The 18,981-nt window shown below is 42.0% G+C and overlaps 3 non-coding genes and 2 pseudogenes across 3 annotated transcripts; all 5 read left to right on the forward strand.

Moving 5' to 3' along the window:
* The first annotated feature begins 5,240 nt into the window (after positions 1-5,240).
* LOC141202551 (U2 spliceosomal RNA) lies at positions 5,241-5,449 on the forward strand (annotated as a pseudogene).
* A 1,115-nt stretch (positions 5,450-6,564) lies between these two features.
* LOC141202732 (U2 spliceosomal RNA) lies at positions 6,565-6,656 on the forward strand (annotated as a pseudogene).
* A 796-nt stretch (positions 6,657-7,452) lies between these two features.
* Positions 7,453-7,638, forward strand: LOC141202579 (U2 spliceosomal RNA). Its single transcript, XR_012273823.1, has one exon. It is a non-coding gene; the product is annotated as a U2 spliceosomal RNA (small nuclear RNA).
* A 1,109-nt stretch (positions 7,639-8,747) lies between these two features.
* LOC141202378 (U2 spliceosomal RNA) lies at positions 8,748-8,938 on the forward strand. The gene has a single exon (XR_012273653.1). It is a non-coding gene; the product is annotated as a U2 spliceosomal RNA (small nuclear RNA).
* A 6,151-nt stretch (positions 8,939-15,089) lies between these two features.
* LOC141202614 (U2 spliceosomal RNA) lies at positions 15,090-15,279 on the forward strand. Its single transcript, XR_012273848.1, has one exon. It is a non-coding gene; the product is annotated as a U2 spliceosomal RNA (small nuclear RNA).
* The last annotated feature ends 3,702 nt before the right edge of the window (positions 15,280-18,981 follow it).

Consider the following 18,981-nt stretch of genomic DNA (forward strand, 5'->3'; position numbering starts at 1 on the left):
CTGCGATCTGTAGTGGGTTGCGTCATTTGGCCAAGGTGATCTAGGTGGATCTTTGCACTCGGCCTTCTGGATCTTGGTCCAGCTGCTGCTATTGGGTGTGGAGCAAAGTCTAGATTTGCCTTTTCTTCCTGGAGGACGGTTCTTTTTCGTGGTGTGGAGGTCGGTAGGACGAAGAGGATTGAAATCCGGGTGGAGCTGCGATCTGCTGTGTCGTTTTTTTTCCTGATCATCTGTGGAAAAAGAAGGAGGAAACGAATATGGAATCGAAGAGGCCATTTGGAGGTAGGAGGGAAAATCGGGAGAACAATTCCAATGACTATTTTTCAGAGGATTATCCTTTGAAGGATACACTCCGTTTGTTGGTGGCTCCTGGTTATCGGCAGGAAAAGGATTCCGAGTTTATCTTCAGAGAGATTTGTAAATTTCTGAAGATTGAAAAGGAGGAACTTTTTTGTTTTCAATCCTTTTTTTCGAGAGGGATATATGATTTAACTTTAATGGGAAACTCTCAGTGTGAAAGAGCCTATACTCTCTATGAAGTTAATAGGGAGAACGAGCTTTTTGTTGGAGTGAGAGTGATTCCCTCCTTTCAGTTCTCCATGAAACTGCTAACAATACATTTGTTCAGTCCATTTGTTACTGATAGTGAAGTAATAAACTATCTAAGTGCATATTGTGAGAAAGTTATCCCAAGAAAACGTGGGGAAACTAGGTTCGGAGTGTGGAACGGAAAAAGGGTTTTTCTGGTAGCCTTCAAGAAGGACCCAGAAGAAGAAGGTGGGGTACTTAGACCACCACCAAATGTCTATGTTAATCGTAGCCGTGGATATCTGTTTTTTTCGGGTATGCCTAATTATTGTTATGGGTGCCGTAAATATGGACATTTGGATATTGTGTGCAAAAAGTGTTGTAGGTGTCCCGGTTCAGCTCATCAGGAGGATGCATGTCCAAATAAGAAGAAAGGAGGCGAGGAGGAGATGGATACTTCATCAGAACATCGGCAGAATGAAGCCGAGGATGGTGAGGAAGCAAGTGAAAAGAGAACTGATGAGCAGGAAATGGAGGAGGTGAGAAAAGTAAAGAAGAAGAAAACACCGGAAGAAGAGAAGAGAAAGAAAGAAGAGAGAGGGAGGAGGTCGGAGGAGGATGAGAAAAGAAAGATGGAAGAAAGGAAGAAGGAGAAGGAGTTAGAAGAAGATAAGAACAGAGAAGAGCAGAAGAAAGAAGGTCGGGAGAAGGAAGAGCAGAAGAAAGAAGAAAAGAAGAAAGAAGAAAAGAAGAATGAAGAACGGAGGATTAAAGAATTGAAGTCTGTGCTGGTGGGTGTGGGACAATTAATGCAGAAAGTCCCTCCACCAAGCAAAGAGAGTAATATAAAAGAACAAGGGGGTGAAGTAAAAAAGGGAGGCGCAGGGGGAAAGGTGGTGGTAGAGAAAAGTCAAAGCCTGCCTGTAATAGGGCCTTCCCCTAGGGAGTTTTTATCTCAGAGTATACCCTGTGGTCAGGAAAGGATGGATTCATCAAAAATTTTGAAAAGAAGTGTAGATGATAAAGAGCGTGGTGTAGGGCCATGTGTAGTAAAAGTATTTGCTTGTGAAAAGGATTTTGACATTTCCAGTACATCAGAGTCGGAAGGGCTGAGTATCGATGAAAGTGCTTTGCAATCCGATGAGGGCGGGGGAGATAGCCCGGTGCCAGTCACTAAAAGATGATCAGGGCGGCTTCCCTGAATGTTCAGGGTTTCAATGACTTATATAAAAGAACTGTGATTTATGACTATTTTAATAATGAAAATTTTGATTTTGTATTTCTTCAAGAATGTAATTTGTCAAAGAAGTTAAATTATGATTTTTTACGGGGTATATGGAAGGGTAATTTATGTTTTTCAGGCAGGAATGAATTCAGAAGTGATGGGGTTGGTTTTATATGTTCCAGGGAATGGGAGATTACCAACTACGAAGAAATATACCCTGGTAGGATTCTAAGAGTGGATGTAGAAAGGAATGGGAAGAAATATAGATGTTTTAATATTTATGCCAATACAGAAAAAGTTTTAAGGTTACATTTGTTTGAAATTTTGCAGCTTTTTATCCCAGGTGTAGTTCCAGTAATTTTAGGGGGAGATTTTAATTGTCAACTAAATAATGTAAAAGATGGTTCGGTTTCTTGTCTCAAGGGTATTTTATCTTCTTTTAACCTAAAAGATGCTTGGTGGTTGGACGGGCAGAAGAAGGAGTATGAAATTACTTGGGAAGGAAGAGGTTGTTCCTCGAGAATAGATTATTTGTTTATATCCAAGGATTTTACTTGTTCTAATTTTAAAACGCATAAAGCACCTTTTTCTGATCATAGAATAATTGAATGTACACTGATGGTAGAGGCGGATGAGGGAAAAAGGCCATCTCATTGGAAACTGAATGTATCATTGTTACAGCATAAGGAGGTAAGGGAGGATTTTACATTTTTCTTTGAGAAACTGAAATTAGAAAAGAAATGTTTTGACTCTACTTTTAAATGGTGGGACTACATGAAAAAGGAAGTTAAATTATTCTTTATGGAAGTAGGCAAGAGGAAAGCTGCGGATAAGCGACAGTCATACAATAACCTTAATGCAAATCTACAGTGTCTGTATCAGTTTAGGAATAATGGAGTTAATGTGGAGGAGGAAATTATGGTGACGAAGGAAAAAATTCAAAAATGTCTGAGAGAAAAAGGAAAAGAAATTATCTTTAATTCTCGTGTGAAGGTGTTGGAGGAAGACAAGAAATGTACTAAATTCTTTTTTAAAAAAATCTGTGAGAAAAAGGCCTTTATGGGGGTTTTAGAGGGGGAAAGGAGTTTGGAGGGGAAAAAGATGAAAGTGAAAGAATTTTATGATAACCTGTTTTCAGCAAAAAATACAGATAGGTCTTTGAAGGAGCATTTTTTAGGAGGGTTGGATAAATGTTTTACTAAGGAAAATAAATTATTATTATCAGAGGGTATTTCAAAAGAAGAAGTTTTTAATACAGTTAATACATTGCAAAACGGTAAGACACCAGGGTCGGATGGGTTACCCATTGAGTTTTATAAAATATTATGGGATATTGTGGGGAATGAATTTTATGAAATGTTTTTAAAAGTTGAGTCTTTATGTCGTGTCCCGGAGTCATGGTTGGAGGGGGTAATTGTTTTATTATACAAAAGAGGTGATAGAGAATTGCTAAAAAACTGGAGACCGATTACTCTTTTAAATACAGATTATAAAGTTTATGCGAAGCTGTTGGCAAATAGATTAAAGAAAGTGGTGAGTTCGGTGATAGATATAGACCAAACGTGTGCAGTTCCAACGCGGAAGATCAGTGACTCGTTGATTTTAATTAGAGACATAATATGGGATGTTTCCGATAGAAGACAGAAGATGGCGTTAATTACTCTGGATTTTGAAAAGGCTTATGATAGAGTCGCCCATGATTTTTTATTCGATGTTTTAAGGAGAATGGGTTGCCCGGATGATTTTAGTAAACGTATTAAATCCTTGTATCAAGCATGTTTTAGTAAAGTATCTGTAAATGGGTTTTTATCTGGAAGTGTAAAGATTAATTGTGGGGTGAAACAGGGATGCCCCTTATCCCCTATTCTTTTTATCTGTGCGATTGAGCCTCTTTTAACTGCTTTTAGGAAAGACAAAGTGATTAATGGTTTTTTTATTCCTGGGAGTTGGGGAGAGCAGGTTAAAGTGGTGGCTTTTATGGATGATGTGACTGTTTTTGTAAAAGATTTAAGAAGTATGAATAGGGTTTTAAGAACGGTTGAATGGTTTGGGGCGGCATCAGGTTTTAAGATCAATTTGGAGAAATCTGGTGTTTTAACGATGGGCGGTTTTATCTTAGAATCCGATTGTAAATTATTGAGAGTCTTTGAAGCAAAGATTTTAGGCATCTATTTTTCGGAAGAGTGTGGAAATGTAAAAAATTGGGAATCACTGTTGGAGAGGGTTAGGAAAAAGGTGTCTTTTTGGAATCTGAGAGAGCTAACGTTGGAAGGGAAGATTTTAATTATCAAGCAGGTTTTACTCCCAATGATTTTATATGTTGCAACCATTTTTATTCCACCTGTCAATGCGATGAAAAAAATTATTAAAGTATGTTTTAATTTTTTATGGAGATCAAAAATGGAAAGGGTTAAGCGCGAAGAATTGTATAAGCCAAAAAAGAAAGGTGGTAAAGGTTATCCTGATATCAAAGCCTTTTTATATGCAAAGTATATGGCAAACTGCATAAATATTTTATTAGGGTCAGAATCGAAGCTTAAAGCCTTTTCTATTTATAATTTGGGTTTCTATATAAGAAAATATAAGTGGGTGGACATGAGATTGAATAGACCTTATAGATTTTTACCCCCAAGTAACTATGTTGTGCTGGAAAAGATTTTGAGAGATTATGATCTAAAAGGTTTTGATCTTAAGGTACTGAGGTGTCATAAAAAGATATTACAAGTCTTGGAAGGAAGGTTAAACACTAGTCCAGTGGAGCACTTTATGCCAAAGATAGTGGACAGGATTTGGCTGAATGTAAACTATGTGTTCTTATCAAATGAACATAAAGATTTGTTATGGTGTATAATAAAGGATTGCTTACCGACACGAGAATTTCAGCATAGACGTGGTCTTGTTCGTTTTGAAAAATGTCCAAGACAGAGATGTGGAGGTAGTGAGACTCCTATGCACGTATTCTGGAATTGCGAGTTTGCACAAAAAGTCTGGAGGAAAATGTGCAATCTGATTAAAGCTGTGAGTAATGTTAATTTTTTAGATTTTAACAGGGTGTTCTATGGGATGGGTGTAAAGGAAGAAGATTTTAAGGTGGTGTGGGTGATTATAACATGTGTAAAGATGGCAATTTGGAAGGTGAGAAACATTTTGATTTTTAAACATAATGAAGTGTCTGTTGAACAGTGTATTAAGTTGTGTCTAAGTTATTTATTTATGTATTTTTGGAAGGACAAAATGGTTTTGGGCATAAGAAAAGCAGATGTATTGTGGAAGCAAAATGAATGGAATATACTTACTGTGTAGCCTTTGTTGTCATTGAAAATCTTTTTCTGGAAAAATACAAATATTAATTACAGGAAAAAAAAAAAAAAAAAAAAAGTTAAAAAGAAAGTTAAGAAAAAGGAAAGAAGGAAATATATATGTATATATATATATATATATATAAAAAAAAAAAAAAAAAACACGATGATGGATTTGAGTCTTGGTTTTTGCTTTTAAAGATGTAAGACTTTGTAATCTGAGTGTAAAAAGAAAAAAAAAAAATCTGTTCTTATCAGTTTAATATCTGATACGTCCCCTATCTGGGGACCATATATTAAATGGATTTTTAGAACAGGGAGATGGAAAAAGAGCTTGCTCTGTCCACTCCACGCATTGACCTGGTATTGCAGTATCTCCAGGACCGGTGCACCCCTTCTTTAATGCAGTTTCTAAAATCAGAAAGAATTGAATTCAATGTTTTTTGTTCATTTTGCTTGTTTGTCGGATTTTGGGATGGACTCTTTGGCTTTGCTTTTCTTCTCCTCATTGGATTTTTCATGTTCAAAGTTGCAGAAGCCAGATTACAAGCTCATTTTGGTTCAACTTCAGCAACTGTGCATTGCATTGCCATGTAATGTGATGCAATGCTATCTTTCTAGCTCTCCCTTTTTACTTCCTTTTGGATAAACAGACATATTAGGCAAGCATTTTGGAGCTTTCACCTAAATAACTACAGGTGGTGAGATAAGCTGCACAATATAATTGACCTTTCAGTATATTGTTGCACACACACCATCTATTTAGCAAATGCCCTTGTTATCAACAGCAGCCTTTTAAACTCACCTGAGCTAACAGGTATGTGCGCTGGTTACTCTGCTGCGCTTAAAATTTCTTTTTTGGTTTGCTACAATGCCTTTTCTGAAACGTTGTCTCCCTCTGCTGGAACACTGACTTCTTTCATTTAATGCCTGCAGACTATAAAAGAGAACCCAACCCAAAAAGTTTGGTTGATTAGTCTGTGGCATTCTGTTAAACTGTTGCTTATGGCGGTCTCTGTGAGCTTCTCAGCGACATTCAGCCAGCCAGGTATCCTGCCTGCAGTAGATGGAATGTGGCAATGGAACGCTGGCTGCGCGTGTCATAATAGGCTCTGAGCCTTTATATACCTGTGCACAGCAGCAGCCACCTTCAGTCTGCTGCTGGACAGCCAGCAGCAGCAGCAGCAGGAGAGGTATGTAATCAGGAGCCCTCCTGCTAAGGGTAGACAGCTGCTCGTTCCACCCCACCCCCCGCCTTAATTGGTTCTCCTCCCTTCCAACGGTGTTGAGGCGGGTGGGAACAGCAGGGGGTGAAGGTGCTGTGTTTAAAGAGGTGGAGTTATGCAGATCTAAAACGCGTGGATTGCAGCAGCAGCAAGCCGAAAAGTGCAGGCATGTAAGGGATCTAGAGGTTGACAACATGTCTTCTTAACGGGAGTCCAGGAGCTCATCTCCACAAATGGACTTTTCAGGATCCTTGGGTGGCTCCGTAGTTTGAAACCAATTCTGGTTATCGCTTCTCGGCCTTTTGGCTAAGATCAAGTGTAGTATCTTTCGAAAAGGCGGTTTTGGATGTTGGCCGCCCTAGTAGATTGATACATTATGCACACTGGGGTTTAGGCGCTTGTTAGTACGCCAGGTGGCTAATATAGTCATCTGGTGGAAAGCATGGCCCCCCAGGATCGACGCCATTGGGCCGGGGAAGATCGAAAGCCCGAAGTGTGAAGTGCCCCAGGAGTGGTGACCCTGGGGTGCCTTAACTCACTGGGATTGGGAACCCCACTTGAGTTTATGGCACATTTGCACTAGCACTTCAATATTTCTTTCTTCACACACACCCTTATTCCGGGCCTTCTGGCCTTAGGATGGGGAATTTTTCAATTCCCGGTCGAAGGTCCGGGCAGTATTATACTGTGAAACCTTCACTATTTATTTAATTTTTTTTTTTTGTCACTGTGTGTCCACTTTTTCACGTGTGTCCACGTCCTTACTAGGATTTTGTCGGGATGCGGTTCCCTTACGGGTTCCTCTCTTGGCAAGTCTAGTGGGGGAGTGTGTGGCCATCAGGTTCCGCTCCCCCCTGAACCCCCCTGGCTCTCCTCTTTCGGGAGGAGAGCGTTGTTGGCTCCCCTCTTCCGGGAGGGGAGCACAGTCTTTGGCTCCCAGTGCCTTGCTCGGGTGAGAACTCGGGCAGGTATTGGGGGTAAGATTGGGTCGCCTCTGGCTCCGGCTGGAGGTGGCTATTTGTCCCTGTTCCTCGCTGTGGCCTTCTGGCTCGGAGGGACGGGGAATGGTTTGGGGGATCCTTCTCCTTTTGGAGAGGGTTTCAAGAAGACCAGCATCCTAGTGCACTTTTTTTGTGGCACTTGTCACTTTTTTAAGCGCACTCGGGTTTTGTACACGAATTCGGGCTTTCGATAAAAAAAAAAAAAATCTGTTCTTATCAGTTTAATATCTGATACGTCCCCTATCTGGGGACCATATATTAAATGGATTTTTAGAACAGGGAGATGGAAAAAGAGCTTGCTCTGTCCACTCCACGCATTGACCTGGTATTGCAGTATCTCCAGGACCGGTGCACCCCTTCTTTAATGCAGTTTCTAAAATCAGAAAGAATTGAATTCAATGTTTTTTGTTCATTTTGCTTGTTTGTCGGATTTTGGGATGGACTCTTTGGCTTTGCTTTTCTTCTCCTCATTGGATTTTTCATGTTCAAAGTTGCAGAAGCCAGATTACAAGCTCATTTTGGTTCAACTTCAGCAACTGTGCATTGCATTGCCATGTAATGTGATGCAATGCTATCTTTCTAGCTCTCCCTTTTTACTTCCTTTTGGATAAACAGACATATTAGGCAAGCATTTTGGAGCTTTCACCTAAATAACTACAGGTGGTGAGATAAGCTGCACAATATAATTGACCTTTCAGTATATTGTTGCACACACACCATCTATTTAGCAAATGCCCTTGTTATCAACAGCAGCCTTTTAAACTCACTTGAGCTAACAGGTATGTGCGCTGGTTACTCTGCTGCGCTTAAAATTTCTTTTTTGGTTTGCTACATTGCCTTTTCTGAAACGTTGTCTCCCTCTGCTGGAACACTGACTTCTTTCATTTAATGCCTGCAGACTATAAAAGAGAACCCAACCCAAAAAGTTTGGTTGATTAGTCTGTGGCATTCTGTTAAACTGTTGCTTATGGCGGTCTCTGTGAGCTTCTCAGCGACATTCAGCCAGCCAGGTATCCTGCCTGCAGTAGATGGAATGTGGCAATGGAACGCTGGCTGCGCGTGTCATAATAGGCTCTGAGCCTTTATATACCTGTGCACAGCAGCAGCCACCTTCAGTCTGCTGCTGGACAGCCAGCAGCAGCAGGAGAGGTATGTAATCAGGAGCCCTCCTGCTAAGGGTAGACAGCTGCTCGTTCCACCCCACCCCCCGCCTTAATTGGTTCTCCTCCCTTCCAACGGTGTTGAGGCGGGTGGGAACAGCAGGGGGTGAAGGTGCTGTGTTTAAAGAGGTGGAGTTATGCAGATCTAAAACGCGTGGATTGCAGCAGCAGCAAGCCGAAAAGTGCAGGCATGTAAGGGATCTAGAGGTTGACAACATGTCTTCTTAACGGGAGTCCAGGAGCTCATCTCCACAAATGGACTTTTCAGGATCCTTGGGTGGATCCGTAGTTTGAAACCAATTCTGGTTATCGCTTCTCGGCCTTTTGGCTAAGATCAAGTGTAGTATCTGTTCTTATCAGTTTAATATCTGATACGACCCCTATCTGGGGACCATATATTAAATGGATTTTTAGAACAGGGAGATGGAAAAAGAGCTTGCTCTGTCCACTCCACGCATTGACCTGGTATTGCAGTATCTCCAGGACCGGTGCACCCCTTCTTTAATGCAGTTTCTAAAATCAGAAAGAATTGAATTCAATGTTTTTTGTTCATTTTGCTTGTTTGTCGGATTTTGGGATGGACTCTTTGGCTTTGCTTTTCTTCTCCTCATTGGATTTTTCATGTTCAAAGTTGCAGAAGCCAGATTACAAGCTCATTTTGGTTCAACTTCAGCAACTGTGCATTGCATTGCCATGTAATGTGATGCAATGCTATCTTTCTAGCTCTCCCTTTTTACTTCCTTTTGGATAAACAGACATATTAGGCAAGCATTTTGGAGCTTTCACCTAAATAACTACAGGTGGTGAGATAAGCTGCACAATATAATTGACCTTTCAGTATATTGTTGCACACACACCATCTATTTAGCAAATGCCCTTGTTATCAACAGCAGCCTTTTAAACTCACCTGAGCTAACAGGTATGTGCGCTGGTTACTCTGCTGCGCTTAAAATTTCTTTTTTGGTTTGCTACAATGCCTTTTCTGAAACGTTGTCTCCCTCTGCTGGAACACTGACTTCTTTCATTTAATGCCTGCAGACTATAAAAGAGAACCCAATCCAAAAAGTTTGGTTGATTAGTCTGTGGCATTCTGTTAAACTGTTGCTTATGGCGGTCTCTGTGAGCTTCTCAGCGACATTCAGCCAGCCAGGTATCCTGCCTGCAGTAGATGGAATGTGGCAATGGAACGCTGGCTGCGCGTGTCATAATAGGCTCTGAGCCTTTATATACCTGTGCACAGCAGCAGCCACCTTCAGTCTGCTGCTGGACAGCCAGCAGCAGCAGCAGCAGGAGAGGTATGTAATCAGGAGCCCTCCTGCTAAGGGTAGACAGCTGCTCGTTCCACCCCACCCCCCGCCTTAATTGGTTCTCCTCCCTTCCAACGGTGTTGAGGCGGGTGGGAACAGCAGGGGGTGAAGGTGCTGTGTTTAAAGAGGTGGAGTTATGCAGATCTAAAACGCGTGGATTGCAGCAGCAGCAAGCCGAAAAGTGCAGGCATGTAAGAGATCTAGAGGTTGACAACATGTCTTCTTAACGGGAGTCCAGGAGCTCATCTCCACAAATGGACTTTTCAGGATCCTTGGGTGGCTCCGTAGTTTGAAACCAATTCTGGTTATCGCTTCTCGGCCTTTTGGCTGCGATCGTATGACTGTACCTTGATTGGTGCGAGTCTCCTGGAGGAATCCGGACCCTTTTGTGGAGGATTTTCTGCTTTTTCCTGTGGTATTCCATACCGACAGAATCCAAGATGTCTTTTGTGAAGAACACCATCCGTTTGTCCGTGGATCCATCTGACCAGAACAAGAACAACGTGGTTTTCATTGTCCAAGACATCGTTGAAGGCAAAGCTGGAGCAAGACGTTCTGAGATCTTCAGTGTCAACGAATTTTCACGTCAAGGTAATTATGACGTTACCTTTATGGACCAGGATGTTTGCCTTAATGTCTTTGAATGGCTCCGTGGTCACTCTAGTGACCCCTGCTTGGAAGGAGTTAGATGGGAACCTTTGTTTGGTCTGCAAGAAAAGGAGGTGACTGTGACTGTCTATAACCCTTTTACAGACCCTGAGCTGCTGGAGTGCTTCCTCTCTCGCTACTGTGAATATGTGCGGAAGGGAGTGAAGCAAGTCAATTGTCTAGGAATCTTTAACTGTCAGTATAAATTCCGTGTGAAATTGAAAAGGGATCCTGACAGTGTGGGGGGCTTTAGACACCCTCCATCAAATTTTTCCGTTGCAGGCCATAGAGGTTTCCTCTTTTACCCAGGCCAGCCCATGTTTTGCCGTAGATGCTTTTCTTTCGGACATACCATGGTAACATGCCTTAAAGGGCAGTGTTGCCGAAATTGCAGAAAGGAGGGGCATATGGCCAACCAGTGTCCAGAGGCCAAGTCCTGTGATGTCTGTGGGAGTAGTGATCACATGTATAAGGACTGTCCTATGAGTGCACCTAGACGTTCTGATAAAGAACAGAAGGAGGAGGAGCTGGAGAGGAGGCAGATGGCAAGCGCACTGAAAGTGCTGGAAAGATTGGAGAGGGAGGAGAGAGAGGGAAGGAGGCGGGAAACTGGTAGAGCCTCTCCCTCTACGGCGCCAGAGGAGGTGTCCCTGAGACCATGTTCTTCTTCTGCTGAAGAAATGAGGAAGAAGCGGAGGGAAGAAAAGGAGTTCTGGAGGGAAGTGGCAAAGGTGGAGAAAAAGGCAGTGTCTGCGAGAATATCTAGGAAAGTGGTGGAAGCAGAGCTGCCTGAGATGATGACTTTTGGAGAGGCAATGGACGCAACAGGATGTGAAGTGCAAATCTCGGAACCCGACAGTCCTGAACACCCTTCGGGTCCTGAAAACATTGAAGATTTTTCTTCGGAGGATGATAGGGGTGCAAAGAAGAGTCGTAGGGAGGATGGTGGGGGCAGTGATGATGCAGATTTTAGTGAGCCTCAGAGGAAGATCAGAACTGCCAGAATGAGGAGTGTGGCTGGTGAAGCCAGCGGGTCGGAAACCAGCTGTTCTGTTCTGATGGCGGAGGAGGATAGTGGTGGTGCTGGATAGTGTCACCATATAATATTGTAAATGTTTTTTCTTTTTGTCCTCTTGTGAGCTTTGGTTTAGGCCAAAGGCTATTTCTTTGTGTAATTGGTGAAGGAGTAGAAGTATTATGGGATTTACCATAGTGTCCCAAAACGTAAGAGTGTTTAAAAGTAAAGTAAGAAGAGCTGCTATTTTTGAGTTTTTAGCTATGCAAAATGCATCTATTTTTTGTTTACAAGAATGTGGGGTAGTGGATGGTGTGAAAGGGGATGAATGGTCTTATGGAGCGTCTGTGTGGTCGGGGAGTGCATGTAATAAGAATGATGGTGTGGGTATTTTGGTTAAAGGAAGGGAGGTTGTTTTGAGTGATTATTTGGTTATTGAGGTGGGGAGATGTATCCTTGCTAATTTTGTATACAAGAATGTAAAGTTTTGTGTTATTAATGTTTATGCGCCAGTTGAAAAAAATGAGCGCAAAAATTTATTTGAAAAAATTAAGCTTTTTGTTCCAGGAAGAATACCTGTGGTAATTGTGGGTGATATGAACTGTGATGTGGGGAGAGTGAATGTGGATGTGTCTGGGAAAGCATTATTGGAGTTAGTGAATGATTTTGGGTTGTGTGATATGCAGCGCGTGTGTAACATGAATCCTTTGTTGAACACTTTCTTTTCTGAGAGTGGTAGGGTACAATCCAGATTGGATTATTGTTTTATTTCTAAAAATATGGTTTCTGTTAATTATAGGCAGGAAAACGTTCTTTTTTCAGATCATGTGTGTATGTTGTGTGAGTTGGATATAAAAGTTGATGGAGTGTTTGGGAGAGGATTGTGGAAGTTAAATGTTAAACTGTTAGAGAATGAAGATGTGAGAAAGGAGTATGAAAGGCGGTATGAAGAATGGTGTAAGCATAAAAATGAGTTCGGGAATGTTTGTGAGTGGTGGGACTGGGTGAAGAAACAAACAAAAATGTTCTTTAAAAATTTAGGATACAAGTATGCAGCAATTAAAAGAGAGAGTTTTGTTAAACTGAACGCGCGGTTGAGCGTTTTGTATAAGTTAAGGGAAGGAGGAGTTGAGGTGGAGGAGGATATTTTAGAGGTAAAAAAGGAGATTAGTGAGTTTTTGTTGGAGAGAGGGAGAAGCATAGTGTTTAGGGCAAAGATTGATAAGATGGAGCAGGATGAGAAATGTTCTCGGTTTTTCTTTAAAAAAGTTTTTGGAAAGAAACAGAGTATGAGCGTGGTGTATGGAGCAGATGGAAGTGAGGTGAGTGGAGAGGATATGTGTGAAGAGGTGGCTAAGTTTTATGAGGATCTGTATGCAGTGAAACAGAGGGATGAATGTTTGGAGAATGATGTTTTGAGTGTGTTAGAGAGTAAGTTGAGTGAAGCAGAAAGAGAGTGATGGGTGAGGTGACTGGTGATGAGGTATGGAAGGTTATGTGTAGTATGGCTTTGAATAAGACGCCGGGGGAGGATGGCCTCCCAGTAGAATTTTATCGTGTGATGTGGGGTGTGATTGGTAAGGACTTTGTGGATGTATGTAAGTATATGTGGGGAAACATGGAGGTGGCTGAGAGTATGCGTGCAGGTATGGTTGTGTTAATTCCTAAGAAAGGGGATTTGAAAAGTCTGAGGAATTGGAGGCCAATAACGTTACTTAATTGTGATTATAAAATCTATGCAAAACTTATGGCTAATAGGATGCGTGATGTGATAGAGAGTGTGATTGGGGATGAGCAGTGTTGTGCGGTACCTGGGAGGCGGATTCACGAGTGTGTGTGTATGTTAAGAGATTGTCTATGGGATTGCATGGGTCGTAAGAAGAGTGTATTTTTGTTAAGTTTGGATTTTGAAAAGGCTTATGATAGGTTGTCGCATGGTTTTTTGTTCAGAGTGTTGTTAAAAATGGGTTTTCCGGCTGATTTTGTTGGGCGAGTGAGAAGTTTGTATGCGGGTGTTTATAGCTGTGTTTTAATGAATGGGTATGTGGGTAGGAAAGTGAATGTGTTTTCGGGTGTGCGACAGGGGTGTCCTTTGTCCCCTGTAGCATTTATTTGTGCAATTGAGCCATTGTTGTGTATGCTGAGGAAAGATAAGGTAATTCGTGGTGTGCAAGTGCCGGGAGGTGGAGGAAAAGAATGGAAGGTGAGTGGTTATATGGATGACGTGTGTGTATTATGTGATTCTGAATGTTCGGTGAGGCGGGTGAAGTTGTTAGTGTCTATTTTTTGTGGTGCATCTGCGTTTAAAGTGAATTGGGAAAAGAGTGAGTGTAAGGGTTTTGGAGGCGGAAGTTTAAGTAGGGATGTAGGTGTGAATGTAGTGAATGGACCTATTAAAGTTTTGGGTGTGAAGTTTTCAGAGAGTTTGGATGGGAAAGAAAGTTGGGATGATGCGAAAGGAAAAGTTGAGCAGAAGTTGAATTTTTGGAAATTGAGGAGTTTATCCTTTTTTGGGAAGATTTTAATTGTTAAGAGTGTGGTGTTGCCAATATTTTTATATATTGCGGTAGTATTTCCACCAGGATATATGTGTATGAGAAGCTTGAATAGAATTTTATTTGTTTTTTTGTGGAACTCGAAAATGGAGAGAGCTAGGAGAGAAATTTTGGTTAAAAGAGTGGAAAAAGGTGGTTTGGGTTTTCCGAATTTGGACGTGTTTTTTGGTGTGAATATCGTTGTGTTTGTTTTGAAAGTGATTAGGGCGGATGGAAAGTTTTCATCTATGTGTAGGTATTTATTTGGAGCGTATTTGTTTCGTTTAAAGTGGCAAGAAAGGGATTTGCGATGTCCGATTGCTTTTGAGGTGCCTGTATGGTATGTGTGGGTTTATAAGTTTTTGGTGAGGTATGAACTGTGTGATGCAGATGTGAGATTGCTGGAGAATAAGAAGGCTGTGTATAGGATGATTGAATGTAGAGAGGTAGAATGTGGAATAAATATGGTTAGGGGTGGTGATGTGCAGAAGGTTTGGAAGAAAGTGCGGATGAGTGGTATGACCAACAAACAGAGTGAAGTTGTGTGGCAGTCTTTACATGGAGTATTACCTGTGAGAGAGTTTCAGAGGAATAGAGGTTTGGTGAGGAGTGAAATGTGTCCAAGAAATGGCTGTGGTGGAAGGGAAAGTGTGTTGCATGTTTTTTGGAATTGCCAGTATGCTAGAGATGTGATTGGGAGAATGGGGCCTTTGTGTAAAGAATTGTGTGGTGTGAATTTGTTGTCTTTTGAGTTGTTTATGTTTGGTTTGGGAATATGTGATGGGACGAAGGAAAGAGTCTTGTGGTTGATGCTTGCATGTATAAAGGAAGTGTTATGGGATGTGAGGAATGTGTATGTGTTTAAAAGGAAGGAAATTGCTGTAAAGGATAGTGTGAAGGTGATTTTGGGGAAGATGTATGTGTGTTTCCTATGGGACAAAAAGAGGAGAGGGGAAGTGGATGCGGAGGGAATATGGAAAGTTAAAAAGTGGAGATATATTGTTAGTACCTCTTGATTTTTGTTATTGTTGTTTTGAAATATGAAATAAATATTTCCGATGATGATGGGGACAGCAAATTGCGTATTGGATTTGACGCAGCTGTTTTGATGGAATTTTCCTTTGTCTGGTTTCCATAGACTGTGGAATTTCCTCGTCTGAGGAGAAAAAAAAAAAAAAAAAAATCTGTTCTTATCAGTTTAATATCTGATACGTCCCCTATCTGGGGACCATATATTAAATGGATTTTTAGAACAGGGAGATGGAAAAAGAGCTTGCTCTGTCCACTCCACGCATTGACCTGGTATTGCAGTATCTCCAGGACCGGTGCACCCCTTCTTTAATGCAGTTTCTAAAATCAGAAAGAATTGAATTCAATGTTTTTTGTTCATTTTGCTTGTTTGTCGGATTTTGGGATGGACTCTTTGGCTTTGCTTTTCTTCTCCTCATTGGATTTTTCATGTTCAAAGTTGCAGAAGCCAGATTACAAGCTCATTTTGGTTCAACTTCAGCAACTGTGCATTGCATTGCCATGTAATGTGATGCAATGCTATCTTTCTAGCTCTCCCTTTTTACTTCCTTTTGGATAAACAGACATATTAGGCAAGCATTTTGGAGCTTTCACCTAAATAACTACAGGTGGTGAGATAAGCTGCACAATATAATTGACCTTTCAGTATATTGTTGCACACACACCATCTATTTAGCAAATGCCCTTGTTATCAACAGCAGCCTTTTAAACTCACCTGAGCTAACAGGTATGTGCGCTGGTTACTCTGCTGCGCTTAAAATTTCTTTTTTGGTTTGCTACAATGCCTTTTCTGAAACGTTGTCTCCCTCTGCTGGAACACTGACTTCTTTCATTTAATGCCTGCAGACTATAAAAGAGAACCCAACCCAAAAAGTTTGGTTGATTAGTCTGTGGCATTCTGTTAAACTGTTGCTTATGGCGGTCTCTGTGAGCTTCTCAGCGACATTCAGCCAGCCAGGTATCCTGCCTGCAGTAGATGGAATGTGGCAATGGAACGCTGGCTGCGCGTGTCATAATAGGCTCTGAGCCTTTATATACCTGTGCACAGCAGCAGCCACCTTCAGTCTGCTGCTGGACAGCCAGCAGCAGCAGCAGCAGGAGAGGTATGTAATCAGGAGCCCTCCTGCTAAGGGTAGACAGCTGCTCGTTCCACCCCACCCCCCGCCTTAATTGGTTCTCCTCCCTTCCAACGGTGTTGAGGCGGGTGGGAACAGCAGGGGGTGAAGGTGCTGTGTTTAAAGAGGTAGAGTTATGCAGATCTAAAACGCGTGGATTGCAGCAGCAGCAAGCCGAAAAGTGCAGGCATGTAAGGGATCTAGAGGTTGACAACATGTCTTCTTAACGGGAGTCCAGGAGCTCATCTCCACAAATGGACTTTTCAGGATCCTTGGGTGGCTCCGTAGTTTGAAACCAATTCTGGTTATCGCTTCTCGGCCTTTTGGCTACGATCAAGTGCTTTATTGCAGGAGATTGTGGTTGAAGGGCACTCGGGTACCCCTCTCCTTGGCCTGGCAGGATCGTCCACTTTGGTGGACTTAACCTGCTTGCTGCTATTAGGGAGAGGGCTTAGTCCCAGGGTAACGAGTTGCGATCCCCCAGCTTCCAGGTGTTTTTCGCTGCAAGAACACTGGGAGCGCAGATTGCAAGCGGCTGCAATTTGCAACCTTGTTGCGTTTTTCCATGGAGGTTGACCCTAACCTCGTGCCTCTTTATGCGAGGCTAAAAAACTCTATCCGAGTTCACTTCACGGCGGGTGGCTCGGATATGAGGAAATTAGGGTATGTAGTCCAGGACGTGCTCAGGAACCTTCTTGGCGTACAAAGGAATGAAATTCTCTCCATCCAGGATTATCCCAAAAGAGGTGACTATGACATCACATTCACCGGAGAAGGTATTTTTAGAGATGTACTAGAAAAGTTAAAAAAAGTTGAAAATAGTCCTGTTTTGAAAGGGATACAAATTGTTGAGCACGTCCTGGATGAGGTAAGACTGGTTATTGTAAAAATATTTTCGCCCTTTGTTTCTGCTCCAGAAGTAATGTCATTTCTAGCAATTTATTTTAAAAGTGTTAAATGTATTGGGAAGATATTAAACGAATATAACATATGGACATCTAAGTGGAAATTCCTTGTGAAGTGTACAAGAGATCCAAATACACCAGGTGGTATACGGCTCCCCCCTGCCCGTTTCAAAATTGGGCAAACAAATGGGGATTTCTTCTTTTCTGGGATGCCAGTATATTGCAGAAATTGTGGGCGCTATGGTCATTCAAAAGAAAACTGTCATGTATCATGTAGAAATTGTGCTAGTGAAGAACATGAGACAAAAGAATGCCCTAAGGAAAAGAAATGCAGTTTTTGCCAGACTACAGGTCACTTTTATTTTTCTTGCCCTCACAGATTTCGGGAAGATGAGCAAAAGGGGAAGTCCAAGACGTCCGACCAAGGACCAAAAGATCAGACCACCCCTCAGGAGGAGGAACAACAACCTGGAGCCTCTGGAGACAATAAGGGCGTACCAAATAGTGAAGTGTCTCCAGAGTCTATGACAGGTAAAATACCAAATCCCAAAACCTGGCTGCAGGACCTGCGGGAGTCCAAAAGGAGGGCTGAGAAGGAGCAGAAGGGCAATACTGGTAAGGTCAAAAGGGACCGGCAAAAGGCCGACACAGAAGCCCATGCCCAGTCTGGGTCTCCTAGTGCTGAGGGCGCTGAGTGGATAAAGGTGGGTCCTAAGAAAAAGAAAAAGGGTGGTTCGGAGGAGGCAGCAGGAGGTGAACAGATGGACACTTCTCCAGAAGGGGACGTGGACGCTGGACCCTCAGGGGTTTCGGTCTCCGCTGTTACAGGTGGGGACCGGGATCTTGCTGCCTCTGAAGAGTCAGAGGCTCTGCCTTGTGCGCAACCTCCTCCTATAGGACGACCTTCTACAGGTCAAACAGGGGCGGCGGAACCCCTCGGGGACCCACCTGATGAGGAACTGCATGGCCAGCCAATGGAGACCCAGCGGGTTCTGCCAGCCAGCCCTCCGAGCTATGCCAGTGTAGCGTCGGGTTTATATAAATGTGGTAATCTTTCCTCCTCCACGGAGACTCTCGTGACGATACTATCAGATGAGGAGGGAGGCGCAAGCCCAGTGGTCTGATCAGGTTCATCGGACAGGTAAATCCGTTGCTCTTAGTTACTTAAGTAAAATTTCTACATTTTCTAATGATGGCTGAACTCAAAGGTATTTCCCTCAACGTGAGAGGCATAAAATCTAACACGAGAAGAACTGCTCTTTTTAATTTTTTTACGTGTTTTACTGCATCTGTATTTTTTCTGCAAGAATGTAATATCCCACATGAAATGTCATATCAAAAATATAAAGATGAGTGGAAGTGTGGGCCATCTGTCTGGTCCGGATCGAATGCTGCAGGATCAGCGGGTGTAGCCATACTTTTTAAAGGGAACGTTTTAATTGATTTTATTCAGGAAATTTTACCAGGTCGTATTTTATTAGTGAAAGCTTTTATTGATGGTATTAGATGGCAGTTTTTAAATTTTTATGGATCCCCAGAGAAAAATGAAAGAGCCGAAATGCTTGATCTTTTACCATTATTTATTAATAACTCTGAACCTTTTATCTTAGCAGGGGATTTTAATTGTGTTTTAAAAGGTGAAAACCGGCGCTCCAGCTCTGTAAGCAGGAACTACGATAAAACCTCAGGTATGCTACATGATATAGTCAAAGATGCTAAATTGATAGACATATATAAAGAGTGTCATAGTGACAGCCCAGAGGACGCCGGTTTCACTTGGAGCAATGCTAATTGTAGCTCTAGGATTGATTTTATTTTTGGTTCAGATAAAACAATACCTGCCAAATGTGAAGTTTTAACTAATATATTTTCAGACCATAAACTTTTATCCTTTACCATAAAAGTAAATGACAACAAAAAATGTGGTAAGAAAAGCTGGAAAATGAACGTATCCCTTTTAACCGACCCGCAGATTTTATCAGATTTTAT

Source organism: Phyllobates terribilis, unplaced genomic scaffold (genome assembly GCF_046119375.1).
Source record: "Phyllobates terribilis strain yellow unplaced genomic scaffold, ASM4611937v1 Scaffold_123__1_contigs__length_5148117, whole genome shotgun sequence".
Classification (NCBI taxonomy): Eukaryota; Metazoa; Chordata; class Amphibia; order Anura; family Dendrobatidae; genus Phyllobates; species Phyllobates terribilis.